This window comes from Cataglyphis hispanica, chromosome 9 (assembly GCF_021464435.1).
Source record: "Cataglyphis hispanica isolate Lineage 1 chromosome 9, ULB_Chis1_1.0, whole genome shotgun sequence".
In the NCBI taxonomy this organism is placed as follows: Eukaryota; Metazoa; Arthropoda; class Insecta; order Hymenoptera; family Formicidae; genus Cataglyphis; species Cataglyphis hispanica.
Genome location: NC_065962.1, coordinates 219,627 through 244,611, shown reverse-complemented (window position 1 = coordinate 244,611; position 24,985 = coordinate 219,627). Strand labels below are relative to the sequence as shown.

Here is a 24,985-nt window from a genome sequence, read left to right as displayed (position 1 = left end):
GGTCGAACTTGCTTAATTGTAACAGCTGTATGTAAACTTCCTCAGTTCTCGGCTCTATGTTTTCGAGTTGGCATTCTCCTATCTCTGTGAGGAAAAGGGTGGTGATGTTCAATCCGTCGCTACTGCAGTCGTATCTCATTAGACTGTATGCAGTGGAGGATAGGAATGCAATGATGATGATCGGTGAGGTAGGCTCCTGTTAAGGCTCACTTCTAATTGGCTGGTTCTCCTCCGGTGCGGTATTATTATAGCTGCTGTGGTCAGGAACTCTGGGGGAGGGGGACTGATTGAAGTGGGGGCTTGGTGTGGCGAGAATTTATCCGCGTGCACGATTCGCGTTTTGCCTACTCATGGCTATTTTGAAATTATTGTTACCGAGTATTTTGGTGATTCTATAAGGTCCAGTATACTGGTCGTCCAGTTTATCTTTTTGTGTGGGCTCTCGTAACAGATATACATTAGTTTCTACCTTAAATCTACGCGTATTAAGCTTACGGTCGTGGTACAATTTAGATTGTTTTTTCGCGTTAATTAAATTTTCGCGTGCGATTGTTTGCGCGTCTTTAATTTTGTTAAACAATTTTACCAGATATCTCGCGTAACTCTCATTCGGCTTCTGGGTTGTGTCGGTCTCGCTGGAAGGTACCTTGGCAGTTTTCCCGAACACTAGCTCGTGAGGAGTGAATTGCGTTCCTTCGTGGACGCTTGTATTATAGGAGAACGACGCGAGCTTGAGATGTGTGTCCCATTCGTTAGATTTGTCGACGTAGTGTTTCAGGTACTCTCAAAGTACCTGGTGCGATCTCTCTACTGTCCCATTAGACTGTGGTCTATACGCTGTAGTTCTAAAATGTTTAATTTTAATGTAATTAATAATAAATTTCTAATTAATTCTAAATTTATGGGCTACGTTGCGCATTAAACTATTGAGGAAGACGAGAACCTTGGTCGGTTAGTATAGCTCTCGGGGCTCCGAATGTAGAGATAAACTCGTATGTGAATGCATCCGCTATGTCTATTGCGCCCGCGTGTTTGAGAGGTAGGGCGAGAGAATACTTAGTCAGTAAGTCTTGAATTGTTAATATATAATTATTACCAGAACGTGAAGTGGGTAGAGGACCCATTATGTCCATAGAAACTTTATCAAAGGCGGAGTCAGAGGTATCGGTAAGCATCATTAGTTGTTTAGTTTTTACGCGTACCAGTTTTTTCAACTGGCAGGAACGACAATTTTGTACGAAAGACTGTATATCGGCCTTCATTCCGGCCCAGTGATACCGCTTTTTAATACGATTGAAAGCCTTATACCTTTGTGTCCGCCTATTGTCAAATAGTGGTTCTCTTCTAGTATTTTTAATCTATCCTCGTTAGAGGGAATGGTTATCTTATTTGTACACGCGAAGATCTTAAAATTAGGTTTATATAATATGCGTAAAAGTAATGAGTGGATAGTTTTCCAGGGGACATTATCTACGTTTCCCATGGTGATTGAGATGGATTGTAATCTCAGTTCCGTTATTACATCTAGTAGGGAGCAAAGGGTTTCCTTTACAATAATTTTTTTCCGTTACTTCTGACATTCGTTCCTTTATCACTAAGGAAACAATGTGCTTGCTACCGTTCTTATTGACCTTCGCTCTTGCTAGGGCAGCGTCCCTGATTAAAGGTAGCGACTGTGTCTCCCGGAGCATTCGGGCTCCCATATCGATTAGCGCGCCTTGCTGCGTGATGAACACAACGAGGTTGCTCTGGCGCGTCGCGAAATTGTCGGAAATTTCTATAATTCTAAGTCCCGTCGCGTTTTTCGCGGCAGCAGTTTCGTTGGGGTTATCGAATATGCAAGAATCGGAATCGGAAGAGCTGCTATCCGTTTCGGTGTAGCCCGATTTGTCGCCTTCATCGCTCGACGTCTGAGGTACCTCGTCGCCGCTATTTGGTGAATGGGTTTCACGGTTGGTCCGTACAGGCCTTGGATTGCCGGTGCAATTAAATAAGGATTCCTCTGAGTCGAATACTATTTTGCGCTCTATTGGGAGCACTCGAGCGTTTTTTCCTTTATGCGCCCCTTCCGTTGCCGGAAGGACGTGAACCGGGTTGCGAGATAATGCGTCCGCATTCGCGTTTATTTTCCCAGCTTTACACTTCACTTCGTATTCGTATTCGGCTAGCTTGAGTCGCCAACGGACTAACCTGGACGTAGGGTCTTTAACCGAATGCAACCATATTAGGGGTTTATGATCGGTGACTAGGTCAAATTTCCGCCCGTATAGGTAGGCTCGGAAGTAATTTACGCAATAAACCATACTTCCTATAGCAGGCGGTGTTAGTAAAGCATTATCATTGAGATTTTGTATTACTGTCTCAAAATTCGTCATGTTAAATTGATCGATGGAAAAGGTTATAGGGTTTTGTGAATGCTAAGTTGCAGTTTGGTAGGAAAATAAAGATTCATTTGAATTTTCATCAGAAATGGTCAATGGTAAGAGGATAACTTGCGGAGGGTTTCTAGATAAAGCATCTGCTACATAATTAGTTTTCCCAGGTTGATAGAATTTTAAAATCATACTCAAATAGTTTTAATCTCCATTTCCACAATCTCGAGCTGGGGTCCTTGATGGAGTTTAACCAGATTAGAGGTTTGTGATCCGTTTGAATTAAGAATTGTCTTCCGTATAAATAATGTCTGAATTGTGTCACTCCGTATACAATGGCTAAGCACTCCTTCTCTATTGTTGAATATCTGGTTTCTGCGGGGTTGAGAACTCTGGAAATATAAGAGATGGGTAAATCTTTTCCTGGTGTGCCTTGGCTTAAGACTCCTCTTATTGCCACTGGTAGTATCCACTGGTGTCTGTTGTTAATATGAAAGGGTTGTTAAAGTCAGGGTATTGGAGTATTGGTTCGTTATAAAGTTCTCTTCGTAATGTGTTAAATGACTGTTCTTGAGCTATTGTCCAATTAAATGCTCTGTCTTTCTTTAGCAGGTCAGTTAAAAGTTTTGCAATTTTCGAGAAACTTTTAATAAATCGACGGTAGTAACCTACCAGTCCAAGAAATTGCTTGATATTCTTAGAATTTTTAGAAGTTGGAAAGTTTTTAACAGCGTTTAACTTTTCAGGGTCGAGTTTCACCCCTTCGTCACTAATAATGTTTCCAAGGTATGCTACTTCATGTCTTAAAAATTGACATTTATCGGGTTGTAATTTAAGATTTGCGGTTCTCAATCTCTCCATTAAATTCTTGATTTTTATTTTATGTTCTTCCAGTGATCTTGAATATATGACAATATCGTCTAAATAAACGAAAAGTTCATTCCCTTGTAATCCTGTTAGTACGTTGTCCATTAATTTCTGAAAAGTAGCTGGGGCATTCTTGAGTCCAAATGGCATCCTTAGATACTTATAATGTCCGTAAGGTGTGGAGAATGCTGTTTTTGATCCATCTCTTTCTTCCATAGGTATTTGATGAAATCCTTGAGCCAAATCGAATATTGAAAAGTATTTTGCACTCTCTAATTGATCTAAAATCTTTACGATGTTTGGGAGAGGGTATGCATCTCCTATGGTCTTCTCGTTTAATTTTCTAAAGTCGATAACCATCCTCCATTTCCTTTGTCCATCTGCACTTAATTTCTTTGGTACGATTCATAGTGGTGCGTTGTATGGTGAAGTGGATGGTGTTATAATTTCGTCTTTTAATAGTTTAGTAACTTGCTTGTCAATCTCCTCTTTATGTACAGGAGGATATCTGTATTGCTTAACATGTATGGATATTTCATTTGTAGTGGGAATTGAGTGTTTGATTAAATTTGTATGTTCGAGTTTTTCCTCGGGTAAATGGAAGCAATCGCTGTACGTTTTGAGTATTTCCTGTACTACGTGTTCTAATTCTTCCATGTTTAAATGTTCTGTTTTTATGAGATTGTTTAGTCTCTTTAAACAATTTGATGTATAATTATCGAAACCTTTCAGATTATGAGTCTCAACAAGTTCAGTGAGATGTATTTTAAATAAAGATTCCTCTCGGGAATCGTTAGTAGAAGTAAGTAATTCCTCAGAATTATTGTCGTTAAAAAGTTTAGCAAGGGAGAACTCTTCAGAGTCTTTAGAGTTACTAATATTAGTACGCGATTCCTCGGAATCATGAATATCAGTGGGTTTAATAGAAAAAGGCTCTTCGGAGTGTTTAGAAATAGTATTTGAATTATTAATTGTAGTAAACGATTCTTCTGAATCGTTGATGTCGCGGGATTTAAGAAGAAGAGGCTCCTCAGAGTCTCTGAAATTATTTGTTAAGTTATTAAGCTCTTTCGAGCGTGAAGATTTAGTATTAGTAAGATCAGTGGAATCAGTGAAATCAGTGGATTTGGTAAATTTAAGAAGTTCCTCGGAACATATATAATCTTCGAGTTTCATAGTGAGTATCATTGTGAGAGTGTAATTCTCTCCGTCACGTTATAGGCTTTCAGTATGCCTTTCCCTCGGGAATTAGCGACGATTGCCCCATGAATAAACCTTTCATAGGTGCAATATACGGAATTTATCCGTCTGTCCTCTCGGGATTTGTAATGTTAAAGGAGATTGTTGTTACCGACCTCGCAGGTATATATAATTTTTCCTCCTTGTAGAAGGGTATTTGGTTATCTCCAATCAATAAGTACTCGTGGTTGTAGTCTATTATAGCATTATTCTCCTTTAAGAAATTTGTACCTATAATACCATCGCTTGGTATTTCGAATTTATCATCAACAACATCAAATTTTATAATTTTATTCATTAATTTTATGGTCGCGGAACCTAATGTCTGTATTATTTTATCCGCGATTCCCTTAAGAGTAAGTGTATCATTTACGTCTATAGGTGTATCTTTTAGCATTTTTTGTTTTTTTATGTTTACTGAAGAGCCAGAGTCTATCATAAGATAACAATTGCCTTTAAAATTTTCACCTGACAGAACTATCTTTGGTTGATCTTCGGGGAATCTTTAGGACATGATAGTTTTGTTTCTTTTCCTATTTCATTATTGAAAGCTAAATTTGTTATAACATTTTGGCTCTTATTAATTGATACTGTATTTTCATATGCGTTAGCGTTACAAGATTTTTCTCCTTTAATACTCTCTTCTAAAATGTTCAAGTTTCTGAGATTATTGGCGTTGATTGAATTTTTACTGGATGCGCGTTTGGTTGGGCCGTTCCCGGATCGCGCTTGCCGTCGGGCGGCCTTCGGCGTTTCCCGAATTTAAAGCGGCGTTTCTATACGCTAATTTCCTGCAATTATTAATATTGTGTCCTGAAGTTTTACAATAACGGCAAATATCTGGAGAATTAAGTCCCGGTTGACCTGGTACCAAGGGCCTAATCCACGGTTTAGAATTTGGAGTATTGTTAGGATTTTTCAAAATTGATTTTGGTTGATCTACCTCTTCTTTCTTTGCCGTAAAATAATCTGACCGAAAAGAATTTACCTTTGGTGCGAACCGTCTTTTACGTTGCTTTTCCGTCTCTAAGCTGTTAGAAATTTTCACAGCCCACTCTATGGCTTCGTCCAATGTAATGGGTTGACGATGTTCGATACGCGTTATTATATCGGATGACAATCCATTTATGAACGCTTCTAAGACTTCTTTCTCTATTTCATTATAAAAACCGCGCATGTATCCTTTACCCTGTCGTCTTTGTCCATCTAGTATGGCTGTTTTCAAATCTTTTATTCTACCTGCGTACTTGAGAATTGTTTCATTGGGCAATTTATAAGCATTAGCTAATTCTCCTCTATATTGAGCAACAGATTTAAAAGGAGCAAAAATAGACTTTAATTTGTTCAATAAATCAGTTATGTTAGTATAAGTATTTCCTTCGATTACTTGGTAAGCATCGCCTTCAATTTTATTAATAATGAATTGAGTTAGCAACGGTTCTTGCGTAGGAAGTAATAAATCGCGAGCTCTCTCACAAGCTCTGGTGAATTAAAAAATGGAAATTTTGTAACCATCGAAATTTGGTATATTTGCTACATCTTTTATTTTTAAAGTCGGAACTGTCATCGTCTGTCCCGTCGATTGATATGGAAAGTTGTAACCACACTCGTCCTGTCCAACAAATGCTTTAGATTGTTCGTTAGTGGTTTGTTCGTTGTCGCGAATTTTATCTTCCAAATAGTTTACTTGTTCCGGCAAGTGCGAGAGTTTATTTAAGTCTGTTTGTATTTTCATCAATAACTGCGATAGAGATTGCATGTCTACTAACTCGGTTCTCTTAGTAACTTTATCACGATCTTCTATATTTTTAGAGGATGTCGCTTTCTCTATTTCAGGGTCCGTACTTACGGAACCATGTGATCTTGTCGAATATGCCATATTTAATATTTTATTAAAGTATAGGAATATATGTATATTTTATATAATTTTAATGAATTATGGTATTATTATTAAAATATTAAGATGCATATATAGGTTATAGTAAATTGTAATAATATAATTATTGTATATAGAATAATATAGAATATAAACGTGAATTAAATACTACGATATAAAGTAATAATGTATGCAATATAAAATTTGAGTAATATTTTAATTAATATTAAAATTGGTATGTAATAAAGGAATAATATGGAAATTAATATGTAATATAGAGATAATATAGTAATTCAGTATAATTTATAATTCTTCAACAATGGTATTTACGTGAATAATTATTATTTCTTCGTCTGAATATATAATCTCAACTGACTCAGGATTTTGTTGAAATTCAAGGTTATTGGCTGTACAATCGGGACAATTAATTCCCGTCTCAGTAACTGTTAGTCTTACCTGACAAAAGTCACAATTCACGGCTATTGTGAAGCCGTTTATTGCTAAGCAGTGTTTAAAGACCTTATGCCACTGTTTTCCGTCAGATCCGTCGGTCCCGTTGATCTCATCAAAGCAGGAGTCGCAAATTATAGATTGACGGTTTAAATTGAAGAAGGCGTTTAACTTCTGACAAAGACCTGTGGTGGTTCCTCAACAGTGTTAATATTATAAATTGGAATGAGAGGTCTTTGTAGATCTAGTGGGCACATTAGTAAAATAAAATGAATAGTATGACAGCTAATGTATTATACAAAGCAATGACACATATAATTTCTGTGGAAAATACTATTATATATATATGGTTGAGGGATAAATAAAGGAATTCTTTTGTTTCAATTCTTCATCTTTATTTGCTGTGAAATTGTTGAGTGGATTTCTATGTATCGTGCGCGTGTCGGATCTGTTACCGGAATATTAGATAACGACGGTGCACTATATTTTATCATGATTGGAATTAATTTATAGTTGAAAGAAAATTCTTTGTTCGTAGAAAGTTTTCTTAAATCTTCTGTTACTTCTTTTCTGACAGGAACGTCTTGTGATTTTTGATAGAACTAGGCGACTAATCGCCTTAATTTTGCCTTTCTTCCTGCACGTCGTGTTTTTGGCATTCCTCTGTAAAATTACGCATTGGTTATTGCGTTGCTTCCACAACTCTCGCTGTGCAAGTGTTGCAGCATTAGCAAGAGGTTTTTGTTTCGGCTATAGCGGCGAACGGAGTGTACCAGCTCGAAGCCACTACCACAGTACCAAATTAAATATTTTCTCAAAATCGTCAGCAATGACGAGCAAGCTCAAGCCACCACTTCGGATGAGCTAAAATCTTTAGTAACGACGAGCAGTACACTAGCTCTAAGACGCTACTTCTGAATATACTAACTGCTACTCGAATTAATAATATTGAAACGTTACGTGCAAGTAGAATATTTAGATTGAAATTATAAAATCAAATAAAAAGGTAATAAATCAGATTTAAATAAACACGTCAAAATAAAACGATCTTATTAAATAAAACAACTCGTGATTTATTTATTATTTTAATTAAACTGCGTCCGTTTAATAAGCAGAGTAAAAATTAGATGAACACGCTACCTTTAATATATGAGCAAACACTCCCGTAATTAATAAAAGAATAAAATACGAATATTTCACGCACTGTCCTGAAAGAAGGATTAAATTAGAATAATGATCGACAGCTTGACTTCTGATGTATCCCACCGCTGCCACCAAATTAATTTTTATGTTACGTCTTAACGTTTTAAACATATAAAAAAAATTAATTAAAATAAATCTATCATATGATAGTATCTTTACTTTAATCGTTATTATATTTAATTTTGGGTCACACTGCTTACACAGTGTCTACCCGGGATTCAGAAGAATTTTCAAGCAATCGATTCATTAGTTATTTAAAATAAATGTATTAACTTACGTAAAATTTATGATATTCTAATACTTAATATGTCCTCCTTCGTCTGTTAGTCTCAAGATCCTCGCATGGGATGTGGAATCCAGATGGAGATGAATAAATGGTGATACACTTAATAACTGAGTTTAATATGTTTATTACTATTTAATATAACTTATACAATAAGAAGACACTTTGCGCGTGCCTTATAAAATCAAAGTCTCGATAGACTGTAATAGAATGATCAAAAGACCGCTCAGGTCGTAGTACTGTGTCGCGAAAAAATTATAAGTCCTTATGGACTGCTGTATGAAAAGCTTGTCGACGCGGGCGCCGGATTACTATAGTAATTCTTATGACCACTCTAGTCGAAGGCTCGAATAGTAATGCTCGCTGCTGCAGCTGCTTCTGACTCCCTCGGCTCTGTCTGGAGTCGGTGGTGGTGGTATCCAGTGTGGGGAAGACTCGCCGTTGTGGGGATATTGCATGGGCCTCGGCTGCATCAGCCTCTTTGTTCTGCTGTCTTGAGTCATGCTTTTGTCTCGGTGCTGGGTCTTATCGGCGGGCAGATAAAAGTATTGATCAGCGCGCTCGCCTCGTTTTTACAATGCATAGGGTGTATCATTATAAAATAATTATATTAATTATAAAATGGTATATAACAATGCTTAATAAAATATTATAAATTTAAATCCTTAATCCTATTTTCCTATATATATATATATATACATATGTATCCTATTCATGTATGTGTGTATATAAGTATAACTTGACATTACAATATATATATATATATATATATATATATATATATATATATATATTAATTATTATAAATGTTAATATTCTTATTCGTATAACGAGTGTCTTAAAACTATTTATTACTACCTTAATACTATTTTTAAATGAATAAATTTCACTGTCTTAATAATTCGTCATATAAGCGAGAGCTTATATGCTATGTATATATACCGGGTGTCCAAAAAGTATTTACTAATTTATGCTTTAAATTTATCTTGGAATTTAGAAAAGCGTTAATTACATACTCTACATGCATTTAGCATTATTTATGAAAATTAAAATTGTGCGGGGACGTCACAACGGTTTATGGTCGGTGACTAGTTCGAATCTTCGCCCATTGCGTGTCCCGAAGCTTCCGTTGTTACCACGAAGGGTTTTGTGAAATCGGGGTTTTGTAGGATCGGTTCGGTGCACAGTGCTTCGTGGAGTTGTACGAATGTTGATTCTTGTTCTTCCCTCCAATCAAACGATTCTTCTTTCTTCAAGAAATTTGTCAGGGGACATGCTATCTTAGAGAAGTTTGGAATAAACCTCCGGTAATATCCCGCGAACCCGAGGAACTGCTTTATGTTTTTAACGTTTCGTGAAGTACGAAACTCTTGGACAGCTCGTATTTTTGCTGGGTCTGGTTTTACGCCCTTGTCGCTGATAATGTGACCTAGGTAACTGATTTCTTTCCGCAAGAATTCGCATTTGTCCGGTTGAAATTTTAGGTTTGCCTGTCTAAGTCTCTCGGCTAATTTGTCGAATTTGATTTCGTGTTCCCTGAGCGAATTCGCGTATAATATTATATCGTCTAGGTACACAAATAATTCGCTACCTTGTAATCCAAACAGTACCTGATCCATGAGTCTCTGAAATGTAGCTGGAGCGTTAAAAAGTTAGAATGGCATTTGGTTAAACTCGTAATGCCCATGAGGGGTTGAAAAGGCCGTTTTGTCGGCATGGGACTCATGCATCGATATCTGGTGGAAACCAGACGCGAGGTCGAAGACGCTAAAATATTTCGCGCTGCCTAACTGATCTAGGATTTCAGTGATATTAGGGAGTGGATACGCGTCTCCTATCGTTTTCTCATTCAACGCGAGGTAATCGATGATCATACGCCATCTCTTATTGCCCTTGGAGTCCGCTTTCTTGGGTACGATCCATAAAGGTGAATTGTACGGGGATTCGGAGGGTTTGATTACGTCGTTTTCTAATAACTCTTTTACTTGTTTCTCGATTTCCTTTTTGTAAATAGGGGGAAATCTATATTGTTTGGTGTTGATAGGTTGTTCGTCGGACGTTACGATCTTATGTTTGATTACGCTGATAAAACCTAACTTACTACCAGGTACGTGGAATAGATCTTGATGCCTATCAATTAGGCGCAAGACGTGATCTGATTCTTCTTTGTTTAAATGGCTTAGATGAAGCAAGTTATTTATAACCTGCGTTTTTTCGCGTTTATCGGTGCGAGCTATCGCGGTAGTGGTGAATACTTTATTATTCCCCTTAATTCTAGAGTTAGTGTCTTCCGAAGAGAATTTTTCTATTTCTTGTAGCTCGACCGTTGGGGCCGCGAGTGTGAACTTTTTCGCTTGTATTAATAATTCCAGCTATTCCGTTGCGTACGCTATTCCGCTGCGATTAGTGACGACGGCGACTCCTAGGTAGACGTCCTCGTGTAAGTAGATCCGCGGTATATAGCCCTCATTTACGTAGGGGTTTCTCACGCGAAGTGGAATCACCGTACGCGTCCTTGCGGGTATCGTGATAGTTTCATGACCGTAGTCGAATGGGACCCTCATCCCTTGCCAGATCATGCAATTTTCGGAGAAGTTAATACTCGACGCATCGCGCAAGAATTCCGAGCCTAATATACCGTCTTGGGATATTGGGAAATTATTTTCAACGACATGTAGTCTGATCCCGAATCCTAAGTATTCAATGTCGGCTGTCCCGAGAATTTCGATTCGCCCGTCTGTAATTCCGCTAAGGACTATTTTTGACTCGGGGTTGATACAAATTTTGGGATCTATCTGGCATTGTTTCATGAGGTTAGGCACGGCGCCCGTGTCCATGAATTTGGCGCCCGTGTCCATGAATTTGGCGCCCGGTAGAAGGCCTTCTGAAGGTAAAGTCACTGTAGGCACGTGGGAAAAGTCGACGGGACTTACGATTGCGATTCGCGTGGCTCTTTCTCTTGTTCCGCAGTTATCGCTCTTACCGGACGATTTGTCTCGTGTTGCCTCCCCGTTCGAGGTTCGTCCGCGGGTCCGAGGGGCAGTAAGCGTTTTCCTGACGCGAATTATTATATTCACGCTTCCGGCATTCTTCGATTTCGTGTCCCTGATTTTTGCAATATCGACAAAATTTTTGGTTCCGATCCATTTTATTGGCTTCGTAACGCGGTTTATTGGGGCTATGCGGCTCGTTTCGGTTTGTATACCTGACTTCCGTAGGGATATTGTTCCGTGAGCCCGAGGGCTTATACTGATCCTGGTTAGGATATCTCGCGGGAGCGGCGGTGCCATCTGGCTGTATTCCGATTTATGTTTGGCTTAATGGGTGTCGAGTGAGCTAGTGGTCTACCTGTGCTATACACGTTCCTCTCGTAGCTCGGATCGTTACGACGCGCGGGACTAAATCTATCATTATCTAACTCCTGGTGTTTCGCGAGAATCTTTACAAGCGAAAAGGCTGCGAACGGATCAATATAGAGCTCTTTCGTCAGTTGTAACCGATATCTGAGAGGTAAACCATCGCAAAATGATCGTACTGTCAACGCGTCTATTTCCGCCGTACTGTTGTTGGTTAATCCTCACTCGCAGCGTTCTGAATCTAGGATGGATGAACGGAGATCCTTAACGCAGGTGATATAGTCAAAGATATGCTCATTGGGCTTGAGATAAATGATGCTTAATTCGCCGCGGTATTGGTCAATAATTTTCGGGGAACCGAAAGCTCCATTTAATAAATTAGCGTGTTGAGTTATTGTTTCGCATATCTCATCTTCCACTGCACATGCGGCGCGCCTGCGAAGTTTGGTGAGAAGGAGGAGCGTTAGATTCCTCTCGGAAGATGGTGGTAATATTTCTTTGGCTCTTCGACACGCGCGGATGAATTGCGAAAGAAGGATGTTACGGCCGTCAAAATGCGGCACGGTTTCAAAAGTCTCGCGGAAAAAGATTCGGGCCTGGGTTTTCATACAAGAAATCGTGAGGATTATATATGGTGGACGTGTGGGCGTCGTAGAATCGCGATCCTGTACGGTGGGGTGGCGAAAGGGGCGGTGCGTAATGTCCGGATATTTCTCCATTATTCGATTGTCTGATTTCGTGCATTAGATCTATGGTTTCGCTTGTTTTTTTAGTTTTGCTATCGCGCTCGGGGGCAAAACTCGTACGCTTATTTATTTCCATTTCTTTGATTAAGAGGTTCTCTCTAATTTTCTCGAGGTCGCGTTTAGAATTTTTCTTTTCTAACTCGAAGGCTTTTCGTTGCCGTTGCAACAATTCGGATTGCTCGCGCATTTGGGCTTCCTTCATTGATAATTGATTTTGATATTCCTCTATCTTTGCTTCAGTAGACCCGAAGTTGTTTTTCCGCTCTTCTTGCGGGTTTCCATCGTTGCGAATAATTCCGGTATTCCACCGCTGTCACCAAAATTGTGTTACGTCCCGGTTGCGAGAAGGGAATTGCAGAGCTCGAAAATTTTCGCGGGACACGATCGACGAAAGAGCTCTATATTGATCCGTTTGCAGCCTTCTCGCATGTAAAGATTCTCGCAAATTTCGGGTCAAATGAAACGCGTGGTTCTTCCCAGGGATACCTGCGATCAAGGTTATTCGCAACTGGGAATCAAGAAGCGGGATTAAATTAATGGTGACTGCGCACGTGTTTGGCGTGTTTATTTGGAGGTTCGACGTTGCACACGAGATGCGTTATAAGGCTTTTTTCCTGGGATCCTTGTCGTCGATGTCGCTGGGTGGAGTCCTTGGGTGCTCGACGTCTACTGGAATCAGCTTGGCTGGCCACTTGATGGGAATTATGCACTCGGCACGTCGCGAGATATCGAAGGTAGCGATGTGATGATTCGCAAATAGTTGCTCGTATTCCGGATCGCAATGCGGTATCACACCAATGTATCGCGATTCTCTGGGGTTTACGAGTTCTAGGATTAACTCGCGGAGTAGCTTACGTTCGCATTTCTTCACTCCTCCACGTCTGGTTTTCGGCATTTGCTAATTTAGTTAACCACTGATCACTGGCTCTATATAAAAATACAACATAATAAAGTAATAATAATTTTGATAAAAATCAAATACAAATTTTAAAAATTATTCTTCATATATTTACAAATGCTTAATTAAATAGCTGCTTATTATAATGCAACTATTATAATGCAACACTTGTATCTTTGCATATTTTATTAAACATATTTTACTTCTAATTAATTCTTTTATTACTTTTCTCTGCAATCTTTCTCTCTCATATTTTATAAGTTGCAGATCTTTTCATATCTTTATTACATCAAGTTTTTAATATTTCAAAAATATGTTAAATAAAAAGAATAAAATTTTATAATTCTCGTATCTCTCTTAAATTCTAATAAATTCTCATTATTAATACGCTCTTTAGCTGGAAAACGGCTATAAATATAGGCCTTAGATTTTTATTGTCAATTTGTAAAGATTTTTTTTACTGGTACATGAATCTGTTTGAAGAAATTTGCAATTTCATTTTAGTAGTGTTCAATTAATCGTTGCATCAATGATTCTATTTGGTAATCGGCAGTATTTGTATAGAATAAAATTTTATAATATTTTATTGTAAAATCTGACTAATAATATCATAATTGGTGTAAGAACGTAATTTTTACATAAAATTTCTCAAATATATAAGTTGTTAGTTTTTGGTTTGATTGTTACAATCTTATTAAATATATATTATGTTATTTTTATGGAAATTTTCAACAATAAGATAACAATAAAAACAAAGACAGAAACGCTTTTAAGCAATCGATAATTATATGATTTGTATGCTATATGCACACGGCGTGCGATGGACCGCACTGCTGTATCTTGTGTTTGAACTGATTGCAATAACAGCATGCAGCGGTCCGCATTGTTGGTATTCATATTAGATGTGAGTGTGTGCGTGTGAATGATTGAGCAAAGCCAGGTGAAGAGGTGATTTAATAAGTATATACCAGTGTTTCATCCCCTCATATAGACCTTGCGCTCGATTGGACTTTTCGTTTTCAAACTTTTTGAGTGCGATACCGGAGATTCATAATCCCAAATGCGACATACACACATACGGACTCTCTTGTTTCCAAAATCAACGAGGATTTCTTCTCTCATGTGGAATTCGCCTATCTTTGACACAGACGTTGCGGTTTATCATCCTCGCATACATATCCTAGCGTAATTTAAAAATACGATAACTTTGTAGCGCCGAGTTATTCATCCATTTTCGTTTGCGTTACGACGGCTAATTTGAGTTGCCATTGCGAGTTTACGTTCATTAACATTATATATTTTTAGTACATCCACTGAGGAGGACCCGAAGAGGGTCGAAACGTTTGTTTACATTAAATTTCAATAAGTTAATTTAATTTTTAACTTAAATTGAATATCCCACGCACTAATTACCGCGTCTGGGCTCCAATTGGCCTCCTTTCTTTCATAGTGATATTAAATATTTTCCTCTGTTAGTTAACGTAAATATAGTATTTTGCGTGGAAAAAAGAATAAACCATCTGAGCCTGTTGATTTATATTATCAATAATTTTGTCGGCATAGCCCTCGTAAAGTATCCCATAATTAGAGAACTTGCATGTATCTGCAGATACGGGATCTCAGAAAGTATCCCCTCCTTCGATGTCTGAACAATAAGTGGCACTGAGTTCGCAGGCCAGCCCGGATCTAAGTTGTACGTCATCAGTGTTTATTCTCACATCGGCTGTATAATCCTGCAATGTGATTTTATGCTATCTAATACAACGGCGTCAGCCCATGTTCCGTAAGGAATATGTTCCTCCAGAGCACGATCCGTCTGTATCTACGTGACCGGCAAGTGTTACGGGGCGAGTTGTGAATTGATTTGATTTAAGTCTGGTTATAAAAGTTTCGGCTAGTTGAAAGCTAAATATGCATGCGTCGGCATGCTTAGCGGGAAACTTCTTGCACATATGCATATTTTCCGTTAAATACATCCATGCTGTGGGAAAACATTCCACATTTTCAAATTAATCGATCGATTTCGACTTTGCATTATATAACTTTTACAGATTCGAATTCGTTAATTTGCAATAATTGTATGTAGGTTCTGGAGGAGTTCACATTTTGTTGAGGAATATCGCATTCCTCTATATTTAATAATGATGAAGTAGAAAAATTAGCGGATGCTGAACCGCAGTCCCCAGTATCCTATTATTCCGAACGCTGAAGGCAAGCCCAATAGTGAGACTATTATAACTATTTTCCTGGTTTCTCGATCCATCTGAAATTTTTAGTTGTGGATATTATTTATTGTTCATATATATATATATATATAATTTTTCCCTTTTTTTTATCTTTTCTTTGTTAATTTCTGATTTGATTGTTATTAGTTGCTAATTGTTTCAATGTGGGAAATTCGCAGTCGATTAGGATATACGATTCGACTATTTTTCTTTATTTTAATTTTTACATTGTTTTTATTTATTATCTCCAATATTTCATGGGGTTCCGTATAATGATCTCCGAACTTTCCTAGTTTTGGGCTTCTTAATAAGAATACGTGATCTCCAGTCTTGAAATTTTGAAGGTTGATTCTTTTATCATAATATTATTTTGACTTGAATTTTGCATCTACCATATTTTTATGCATTTCCTTGTATTGTATGAAGTTGAGTTACGAGATTTATTAAATAATCGTCATAATTTATCTTCCGAACCTAAAGCTTCATTTGAAGGAATTCTTGCTATTTTCCCGAAAACTAATTCGTACGGTGTATGCTTTGTGGCTTCATGTACGCCAGTATTATAATTAAATATTGTTAGACTGAGTTATCTATCCCATTGTTTTTGATCGCTTGCATATTACTTTAAATATTCACCTAATGCGTGGTGTGATCTTTCTAACGACCCGTTTGATTGAGGATGAAAAGCTGTTGTGCGGAATTTACGAATTTTAAATATTTTTGCGACTTAACTCACTTAACTCACCAATGAAATTTCTTTTTTGGTCCGTTAATATTGCTTTCGGTGCTCCAAATATACAAATAAAACGGTCTACGAAAGCTTCTGCAATAGTTTCAGAGGTTTGATCTTGTAATGGTAACCCCATGAAAAATTTAGTTAACTGATCTTGTAACGTTAAGATGTATTCGTTGTCTCTTTCAGTCTTAGGTAATGGACCTACAATATCCGTAGCTACTTTATCAAAGGATGATCTTGGTGCTTCGATAATTATCATGGGTTGTTTTGTCTTAACTCAAACTAATTTTTTCAATTGGCATTGCAGACATTGTTGTATATATCTTTGTACATCTTTGTATATATCTTTGAACATCTGATTTTAAATTTTCCCGTAAGTAATAATTATGCTTTATTCTGTTATATGCTTTGTAACTCCACGATGTCCTCCTGTTGGTAAACAATGTGTTTCACCAATTATAATAGGTCGTAGATCTTTTGGCGGGTATTTAATCTGTCCGTGACAAACAATTAATTTGATTGAGGCATCGATAAATATTAGTTGTGATTTAACATTACTCCAGGGAACGTTGTTAATGAATTCGGTTTTTGCAATACTTATCGTTTCTAACTTTTCTGCAATATATCGTGATTTCTTTAAGGTTTCAATGATATAGTTAAGTGTTATTGTAGGGCCTTCCCGTTGCACTTCGCTGATAAGTAAGGCCATGTAAGGTAATAATTTTTATATTTTATGGCTTTAATGTCGCCTAACATGAGAGATTCCAGATTCGGGAGTCCGTTTCGTTCGAATAATTTCTGTGAATCTAAAGGTTTTCCTTGAGTATCGACAAAATATGCTACGTTGTCCTTACGCAAAAATAACATATTATGAGAATCTATTATATTACTTTTAATTGTTCCATTTTCAATTATTGTAGATTTTACTTTTCTTGCCTTTAAATTTTGGTTTATAATGTCTTCTTCGTTTTCTTCTTCGTCTTCTGAAATTTTATCAGGCGGATCATTTTCTTCTATAATTTCCTGAATTTCTTTCCCATTATGATGCAGTTCATTAATTATTTTATTTTGTTCCAAATTCTCTCGTTTTGTTTGACTTCGGGTTTGAATTTTATCAGGTTTGTAAGGATTATGAATTAAAGCTTTTTCGGTAATTGTTAAATAATCTGGTTCGTCTAATTCTGCTGATGTAAATGGAAGGATGTCGTTATTATTATTTAATAAATTGCTTTCTGATGCTACTTCCTCGGTGTCTTCGATATCTGAAAGATATAAATGAAAGTCATTCTCTTCTTCTTCTTCTTTCTCTTCTTCTTCGCTATCAGATTTTTCTAACATTTCGGCAATTAATTATGCATTCTCAGGATCATTTGGATCTAAGGTTTGTTTTTTTATTATTTTACAATCGATTTCCTTAAGATTTATAGGATTTCTTGGAAGAGCGTCTGCATTTACATTAGTTTTTCCGGCCTTATATACGACTTCGTAATCATATTCCGCTAATTTTAATCTCCAACGGAGTATTCGCATATTTGCGTCTTGTGCGTTTTTAAACCACATCAAGGGTATGTGATCTGTAACAAGCGTAAATTTTCTCCCATACAAATACGGTTGAAAATGTTTAACGCAATATACTATTGCTAAACCGGTTACCGCCGCTCGTGAAGCAACCCGTTACAGTTATAGCCCTTGCGATAATCTTCTTTTTCATTTTCATTTCCTATATTAATTTTAGTTTCGTTGTTATCTGTAATGTTGTCTTGTATTTTTGATATTTGGTTCTTATAGTCGATTTTCTCAATATCTGACTCATGATCGTTGAGTAGTTCATCTAAGATTTTTAGACGTAGCGTTTGTACGCGAACTTCTACTTCTTTGTCTAGCGTACATACGATGTTTAAATATGCCTTCCCAGAAGTATTCCTTGCAATCGTATCTCCTAAATAAATTCCATGTTCTAACTTTAATCTTGGTCTATGTATCCCGTTTTTATTTCAGGGTTTTCTATTCTTATATAAAATAAATTCTGATCTTAGAGATACTATAATGGTTTCTGGAGAGAAAAAAAGTATATTAATTCCGGCGATATCTAGATGTTCTTGCGCGTAATCAATTTTTGAAGATGTTTGTTTGAAGAAGTCGTTTCCTAGTATATCAGATTGTGGAATCGAAAAATCATGAGATACTATGTGAAAAGATACAGGTATTTCGAAAAGATTTAATGTGATTTCTCCAAGAGTAATTATTTATTCCATTTAATTTTAATATGTTGGTATAATTTATTCTTATATTTTTAGGTATAAGATTTTCCTTAACTATGTTTGGACCAGATCCAATATCTAACATGAAAGTTATTTGGGTGGTTATCTCGTTAATTTTTACCCGAACAGTAGGCACGCGACTATGTTTGTCGAGGTTTATTGTTACAGGTCGTATTTCTATTGCATCGCGCTCTACTTGTCTTCTCGAGACGTAGACGGGTGAGTTACCAGCTCGGCCTGCCGTTGCGCACCCGATGTCGAGGGATCCGTGTAGTTTCCCTGATCTTTTTCTTTTCGTAGATTATTACTTGCAAGTTTTAATTGACAATCTTCAAGCAGGTGGCCTTCTTCTTTACAATATCGATAGAATATATTATTTTTAGATGCTGAATTTGATTTTGCCTTCGAGCGACAATCTCTAGCGACGTGTCCAATTTTGTAGCATATTTGACAAACAATCTTATTGTCAGAATTACACTCTTCATTTTGTTTTTTCCAACAATTATTAACCGAATAGCTGGGTTTGTCGCACCATTGGCAGAGTAAAGAAGTTTTGTTAATTGGATTATGATTATTATTCTGTCGGCATGTTTTTGCGTTATGACCTGATTTAGAGCATAATTGACAAGTAATACTTTCTTGTTGCACCAGATTTACTGGTTGACGAGATTGAAGATCACGGAAACGGCATTTATCGGCGCTATGACCACGTTTTTTACAGATTTGGCATATTAAAATTTCTGTTCCTAATCCCGATTTATTATAGTTTTGTAATTGAGGTTGTGTAAGTTTCCGACAATTACTCGCCGTATGCCCGTCTTTCAAACATTGACACGTTTCTCGTGTTCAGGTAGTGATGTGCAAGTCATCTTTGCCTGAGTCGGTCATCGGTCCCTGCCGTAAATCTGTCATCTTGCGAAATTCTCTTTCTATTCTTAGGGCATCGGTGACGGTATTCTGTATATCTAAATTTCTCGCAATTCTTTGCTCAATCTCGGGTTTTAAACCGCGTATGAAACATTTATTCATGTCCTTCTCTAGTGATGCTTTAATATTTTGATCGGGCAAGATTCTTCCGACCCCCTTATATCCCTCTAAAATTTGTTTTCCGAGCATTTTAATTCTATTTGCGTACGTTACTACATCTTCTCTATTTTTCTGATAGATGCAGCCTAATTCTCCTTGCAATTGGTAAACGTTTTTGGAAGGTCCATAAATTTGCTTTAAATAAGAAGATAATTGCGACTGTCAACATTTTTGTCTTGTATAGTCCGACGGGCATCCCCAACGATTCTAGTTCTGATAATTTTAGTGAATTGCGATTCGGCTTCTCTAGGTAACATAGATTTAGCTTCCTCGCATTCCTCGATAAAATAATTTAACGGAATGTTGTTCCCATCGAAGAAGGGAACTGCTTCAACCGTGTATTTTAAGGTCGCGAAAGGATTATTTCATTGTCAGCCATTATTTCAGGTTCGTCGGAGTCGCTTTCTGATTTTTCGGTCGTAATGTTTTCTAATGAACAAACTTGTTTAGTGATGGTAGTGTTTCATAGCGGTTCTCCATTCGAACGCTAGGCGAATCCGAAGCGATCGCGCTAATGTTAAAGTCAGAAATGTCATCGACCCATCGAAAATCGGCATAAGGCAATGGTTGATACATGGTTTGCCCATCCGTATAAGTTGTTTACATCAAAGTACATCAAATACGATGAAGATTTCGATGGATCGTGCGACTGCGTATACTTATTATTAACATGCGCGTATCTGCTGGAACATTGACTTAAACCGCCGCGTATCTCCCATTCGATAAACATAACCATATCGATATCAGTAAGTAATTCGAACGTAATATTTTTGTTTCAACATGGCATCCCACGTGTAACCGGAGAGAGTAAAGTAATACGCAGGGTCAAAGCCATAACTTTTAATGCAACTATCGCGGAAATTTTCAAAAATATCTGCTAATGACAAGACATCTGTTTTTAAATATAGATCGCTGTATTCGCCTAGCGTTCGAATGGAGAACCGCTTCCAGACAGTCTCGGCGTGCGTAATCGCTCTCGGATATAGTGTCACCGGTCAAAGAACTGTGAAATGAATCGCGCGATGGTAAACACGTATCCTGCAGCTTGTCCACGCAGTCATATATTCATATGGAAAGACGCCCTTCCGTGTCAATAAATTGAACTCATCTGTTGATAAATTTTGAAATTTCGATTTTAAAATTTTGAGTTTGTCTTTATTTAAAAAAGGTGCCAATTTGTCAAGGCTGGCTGAAAGAAATATATATGAATCTATAAAACGCAATTTGATATGATTTTTTTCTTCTGTAAGTTTAACATTTTTTGTAAAAGATATATATTTTTTTTTTGGTATCGGTAATATGTCGATTCTCCCTTCGAACGCTGTAGCTATTTCCTTGATAATAAAATTTGAATCATATCCGGATAAATTATGAAAAACTATTGAAATGTAAAAAGAGTCCTTATAATTTAAATTACAATTTGAATGCGAGGGACCTCGCTATCGCCCGGTCAGATGACAATGATCGCGTACTCGTGTATCGTACGGCGCAAATGGTTTCTCGCAAATGTGGCAATGCGTTGCGCTGTGAAATGTCTCCCACTGTTCGTACGAGAGAGTTACCATTGGGACATTCGTAGATATTTTTTACGCGGTGCGCTAATTTTTCGAGTTTGTCGGCGAACCACGTGATACAATCGGCGCCGCTATAAGAGCAAAACGCAGATAATGTTTCGTCATACGAACACTGTATGTAGTATCCACGCTAAATATCTCATAATGTTGAAATGTGTACGTAGACGTTGTCGGATCACTGTTGGTCTTCTTTAGCACGCACTCCAAATCAGCGTAAACGATGAATGGAAGCCGCTCCTTTCTGTTATAATTGCTGAAGCTGAGCCATTTATCCTTCTCGCTAACCTTCTCGGTAACCGGATGGCGCATTCGTTCATTTGGTAGTCTACCATGTGCGACTGCATCCTGTTGTCGGATTTAAAATAGTGTAAACATCTGTAAAAAAAAAATAGAAATAATTAATTAGTTTTTCTTTCGTATATATTTTATATATATGCATTTATATATTTCATTTTTTTATTATTAAATATACATACTGATCGCAGATATATTTCCTTTGATTTTTCTTGCTTAATTGTGAGCTTACGAGGCGGGATAGAATTTTAATCCACGCGAAATGTCCTACGTTGTCGTCTCGTGGATCCTACAAGTATAGCAAATTTACTTGTCTGTCCTTGTTTTCATTAACAAGTCGTATCGGGAAAATATTATTCTCTTTCTTGAGACAGTATCATTTATTGAAATGTTATTTAAATGTTCAAATTTTTTAATGTGATTAATGGACACTGGAAACTCAATGTCCTGGAGATTTAGCACTGTCGTGTAATGCGGGTACGACAATTCTCGATCCACTTTCAATTTAGCTGAATGCAGAACAGCGACCATTGATCACGCGAAACACGCATTGTCATTAGATTGCACGTTTATCACCGCTTTTTTCGACATTATTTCTCGCAATAATTTCACATGACATCCCGCGCGCGAATTGGATTATACTTGTTTATGTTTATAGTTAAATCGAGTATTCGCGAGAAAGCCCATCTGTTGTCGCGTTCTTGAAATTCTTCGAGCAATGCTAGAGTGAGCTCGATAACGCGTCGTTCGTACCATTCGCATAAATTTGACGTGCGAAATAGTTCATAGTTTTTTGTATTTATGCTTTTATTTGCGCACTTGTCATAAACTCATCGTTAAATACAGTATTCATCTTCACATTAAAATGTTTTTTTATCACGTTTTGCACGTATCCGAGCACAATGTCTTTGATGTCCTGAAGAAATTGACGTGGTTCGATATAGTTTGTGTTAATCACCGTACCGGTTAATCAATACGCGGTTTTCGAACGCAGTATCGATCTCTCGCCAAACTTTCCGTGTTATTGTTACCACTATAATCATCATCACTACATATAAACTGTCTCTATAATCGAGACTTTACAACCTTCCCCCTCGAATTGCGCGATTATGGCCATTAAAAATTGTCGAACTCCGATAGAGAGTCGCGGACGCTTGGCACGACTGCTTTCTTCGAGCTGTTTGATAAATTTTTCGCATCGCTGGTTCCATGCGAAATATTCGCCTAAGATAGCGACTTGATGCGACAGCTCCAACTGATCGCGTTCAGTCTGTTCAATGTTTTCCATATTTTTTCTTCTTTTTATTGTGTGCAAATTGGACACATATTACATGGAAAGATCTGATACAATGAATTCCTGCAATTGGAGCAGTATCGACCATCCACTGCATCACTGCATTGTAAATCAATCACATGCTTCCGAATAGCATATATGTATCCGAAATCAATGTCTGATATAGCAATCATATATGAAGTACATACAGCTAAAGTACCACCTGTGAAATAACAAAAAGTAAATGATTATGTTTAATTTTAAAAATGTCGCCAGTAAATAAATTAATAAACAAGTGTTTATACGACCAAACTGGCAATTTATTGTTTGATTATTAATATCACGACGTTTCGACCATATGGTTTTGGTCTTTATCAAGTGAAACTAAAATAACAATACTATAAATAATGATAGTCATATTACAATGAAATAAATAGAATTAAGCACTTACGTTATAATTAAAAAGTAGAAAGAGAAAAATCGAAATGTCAAACTGACATTGTGTCAACCACTATGTTTGGAATACTGAGGTCGACTAAACGATCTTTATTAATTTATCGTATATGTTGTTTAAATTCTCTGTATCTTTTTGGAAGTTAATAGTGTTGTCAAATTTTTTAATAAAAAACATTTCAGCTATTTCTCTCTTTCTTACATGTTTTTCGTTATGTAGAATATCAGGCGCTGACCAATCGAAGTCATGATCAAATTTTAATTTGTGTTTGCTAATTACGGATAGATTACTTGCGTGCATTTTTATATTATTACAATGTTCCTTGACTCGGGTGCTTAAGTGTCTCTTTGTCTGGCCAATATACGAAGCGCTACAATTCTTACATTTTATTTTATAAACAACCTCCGTTCTATTGCTAATAGGCAAACCATCCTTGCCACGTTTAATCAGTGAATTTAATTTTTTAGGTACATTGTAAACCACTGTAAATCCCATATTTTTAAGCAACCGACCAACATCGTCACTCAAGCCTTCGACAAATGGTAGTGCGATGTAGGAGGGTTTGTCTGTACCACTTTCCCCATTACCCAGAATGCTATTGCTCCGTTGTTTCAAAAAATTCAGTCTCTTACAAATATAACGATTTATAATGTGTGTCGGAAAACAATTATTAAGTAATATCTGCTTCACGACATCAATGTTTTTTCCATGAAACTGATCGTCAGATAGTAAAATAGCATGGTCAACGAGATTAAAAATGGTGTTCAACTTATATTTAAAAGGATGGCTCGAATAAAAATTTATGTATCTATTGGAACACGTAGCTTTTCTATACCAGTTTGTTAAAATTTTTCCGTTGGAACGGATAACACTGGTGTTCAAAAAATTGATACATGAATCTGACTCTATTTCATGTGTGAATTTTAAACGTGGATGATAACTATTGAAAATCAAATTAATCTCGTCAACCTTTGCACGTGGAACAATAGCAAAAATATCATCTACGTATCTATAATACACAAGAACCGCAAACCCAAGTAAACTCAAACACTGTGTCTCCAAATCATCCATCACAATATCTGCTAAAATAGGTGATAACGGAGACCCCATAGGGCTGCCAAAGATCTATTCATAAAACTTTCTGTTAAAAGAAAAACTAGTCAAATCGAGAATAACTTCCACTGCATATAAAAATTGAGGCAAATTAAATTTTGTGTTTGGAGCAATGTCATTCCAATGTTTTTCGATAGCGCGCAAAACTAACTCTTTAGGAATGTTAGTAAATAATGCAGTAACGTCAAGTGATATCATTATTTCGTCATCATTAATAAGTTTCTCTTTCATCAGCAGCAAAAGACCAACCGTCTTTTATGTGAGATTTTGGTTACAATTTCGAATTATGTAAAATATCGTGTATGTACTTCGATATATTATACAACGGACTGCCTAGTGACGATACAATGATACGTAGTGGAAAACCAGTTTTATGAATCTTTGGCAATCCATAACATCGTGGCAAATTCCCGTTCGTGATGGTTAAATGTTTGTATGTGGTCTCATCTATTAAGCCATTGTCACGCTAAGATTTAATAAGTAAATTAATTCTGCAGGTTAACTGTCCACTTGGATCTTTGTTCAATTTTTTGTACGTAGATCGGTCATTCAACATATATTCCATTTTTTCCAAGTAATCTTTTTTATCCATAACTACTGTAACGTGGCCTTTATCCGCTCTAGTGACGAAAATATCATCGTTATTACGCAAAAATTCCTTACAAAGAGAGAATCCTTT

The 24,985-nt window shown here is 36.9% G+C and overlaps 1 pseudogene; it reads right to left on the bottom strand.

Annotated features, from left to right (window-relative positions):
- Positions 1–21,023: 21,023 nt before the first annotated feature.
- Positions 21,024–24,303, bottom strand: LOC126852132 (uncharacterized; annotated as a pseudogene).
- Positions 24,304–24,985: the final 682 nt, after the last annotated feature.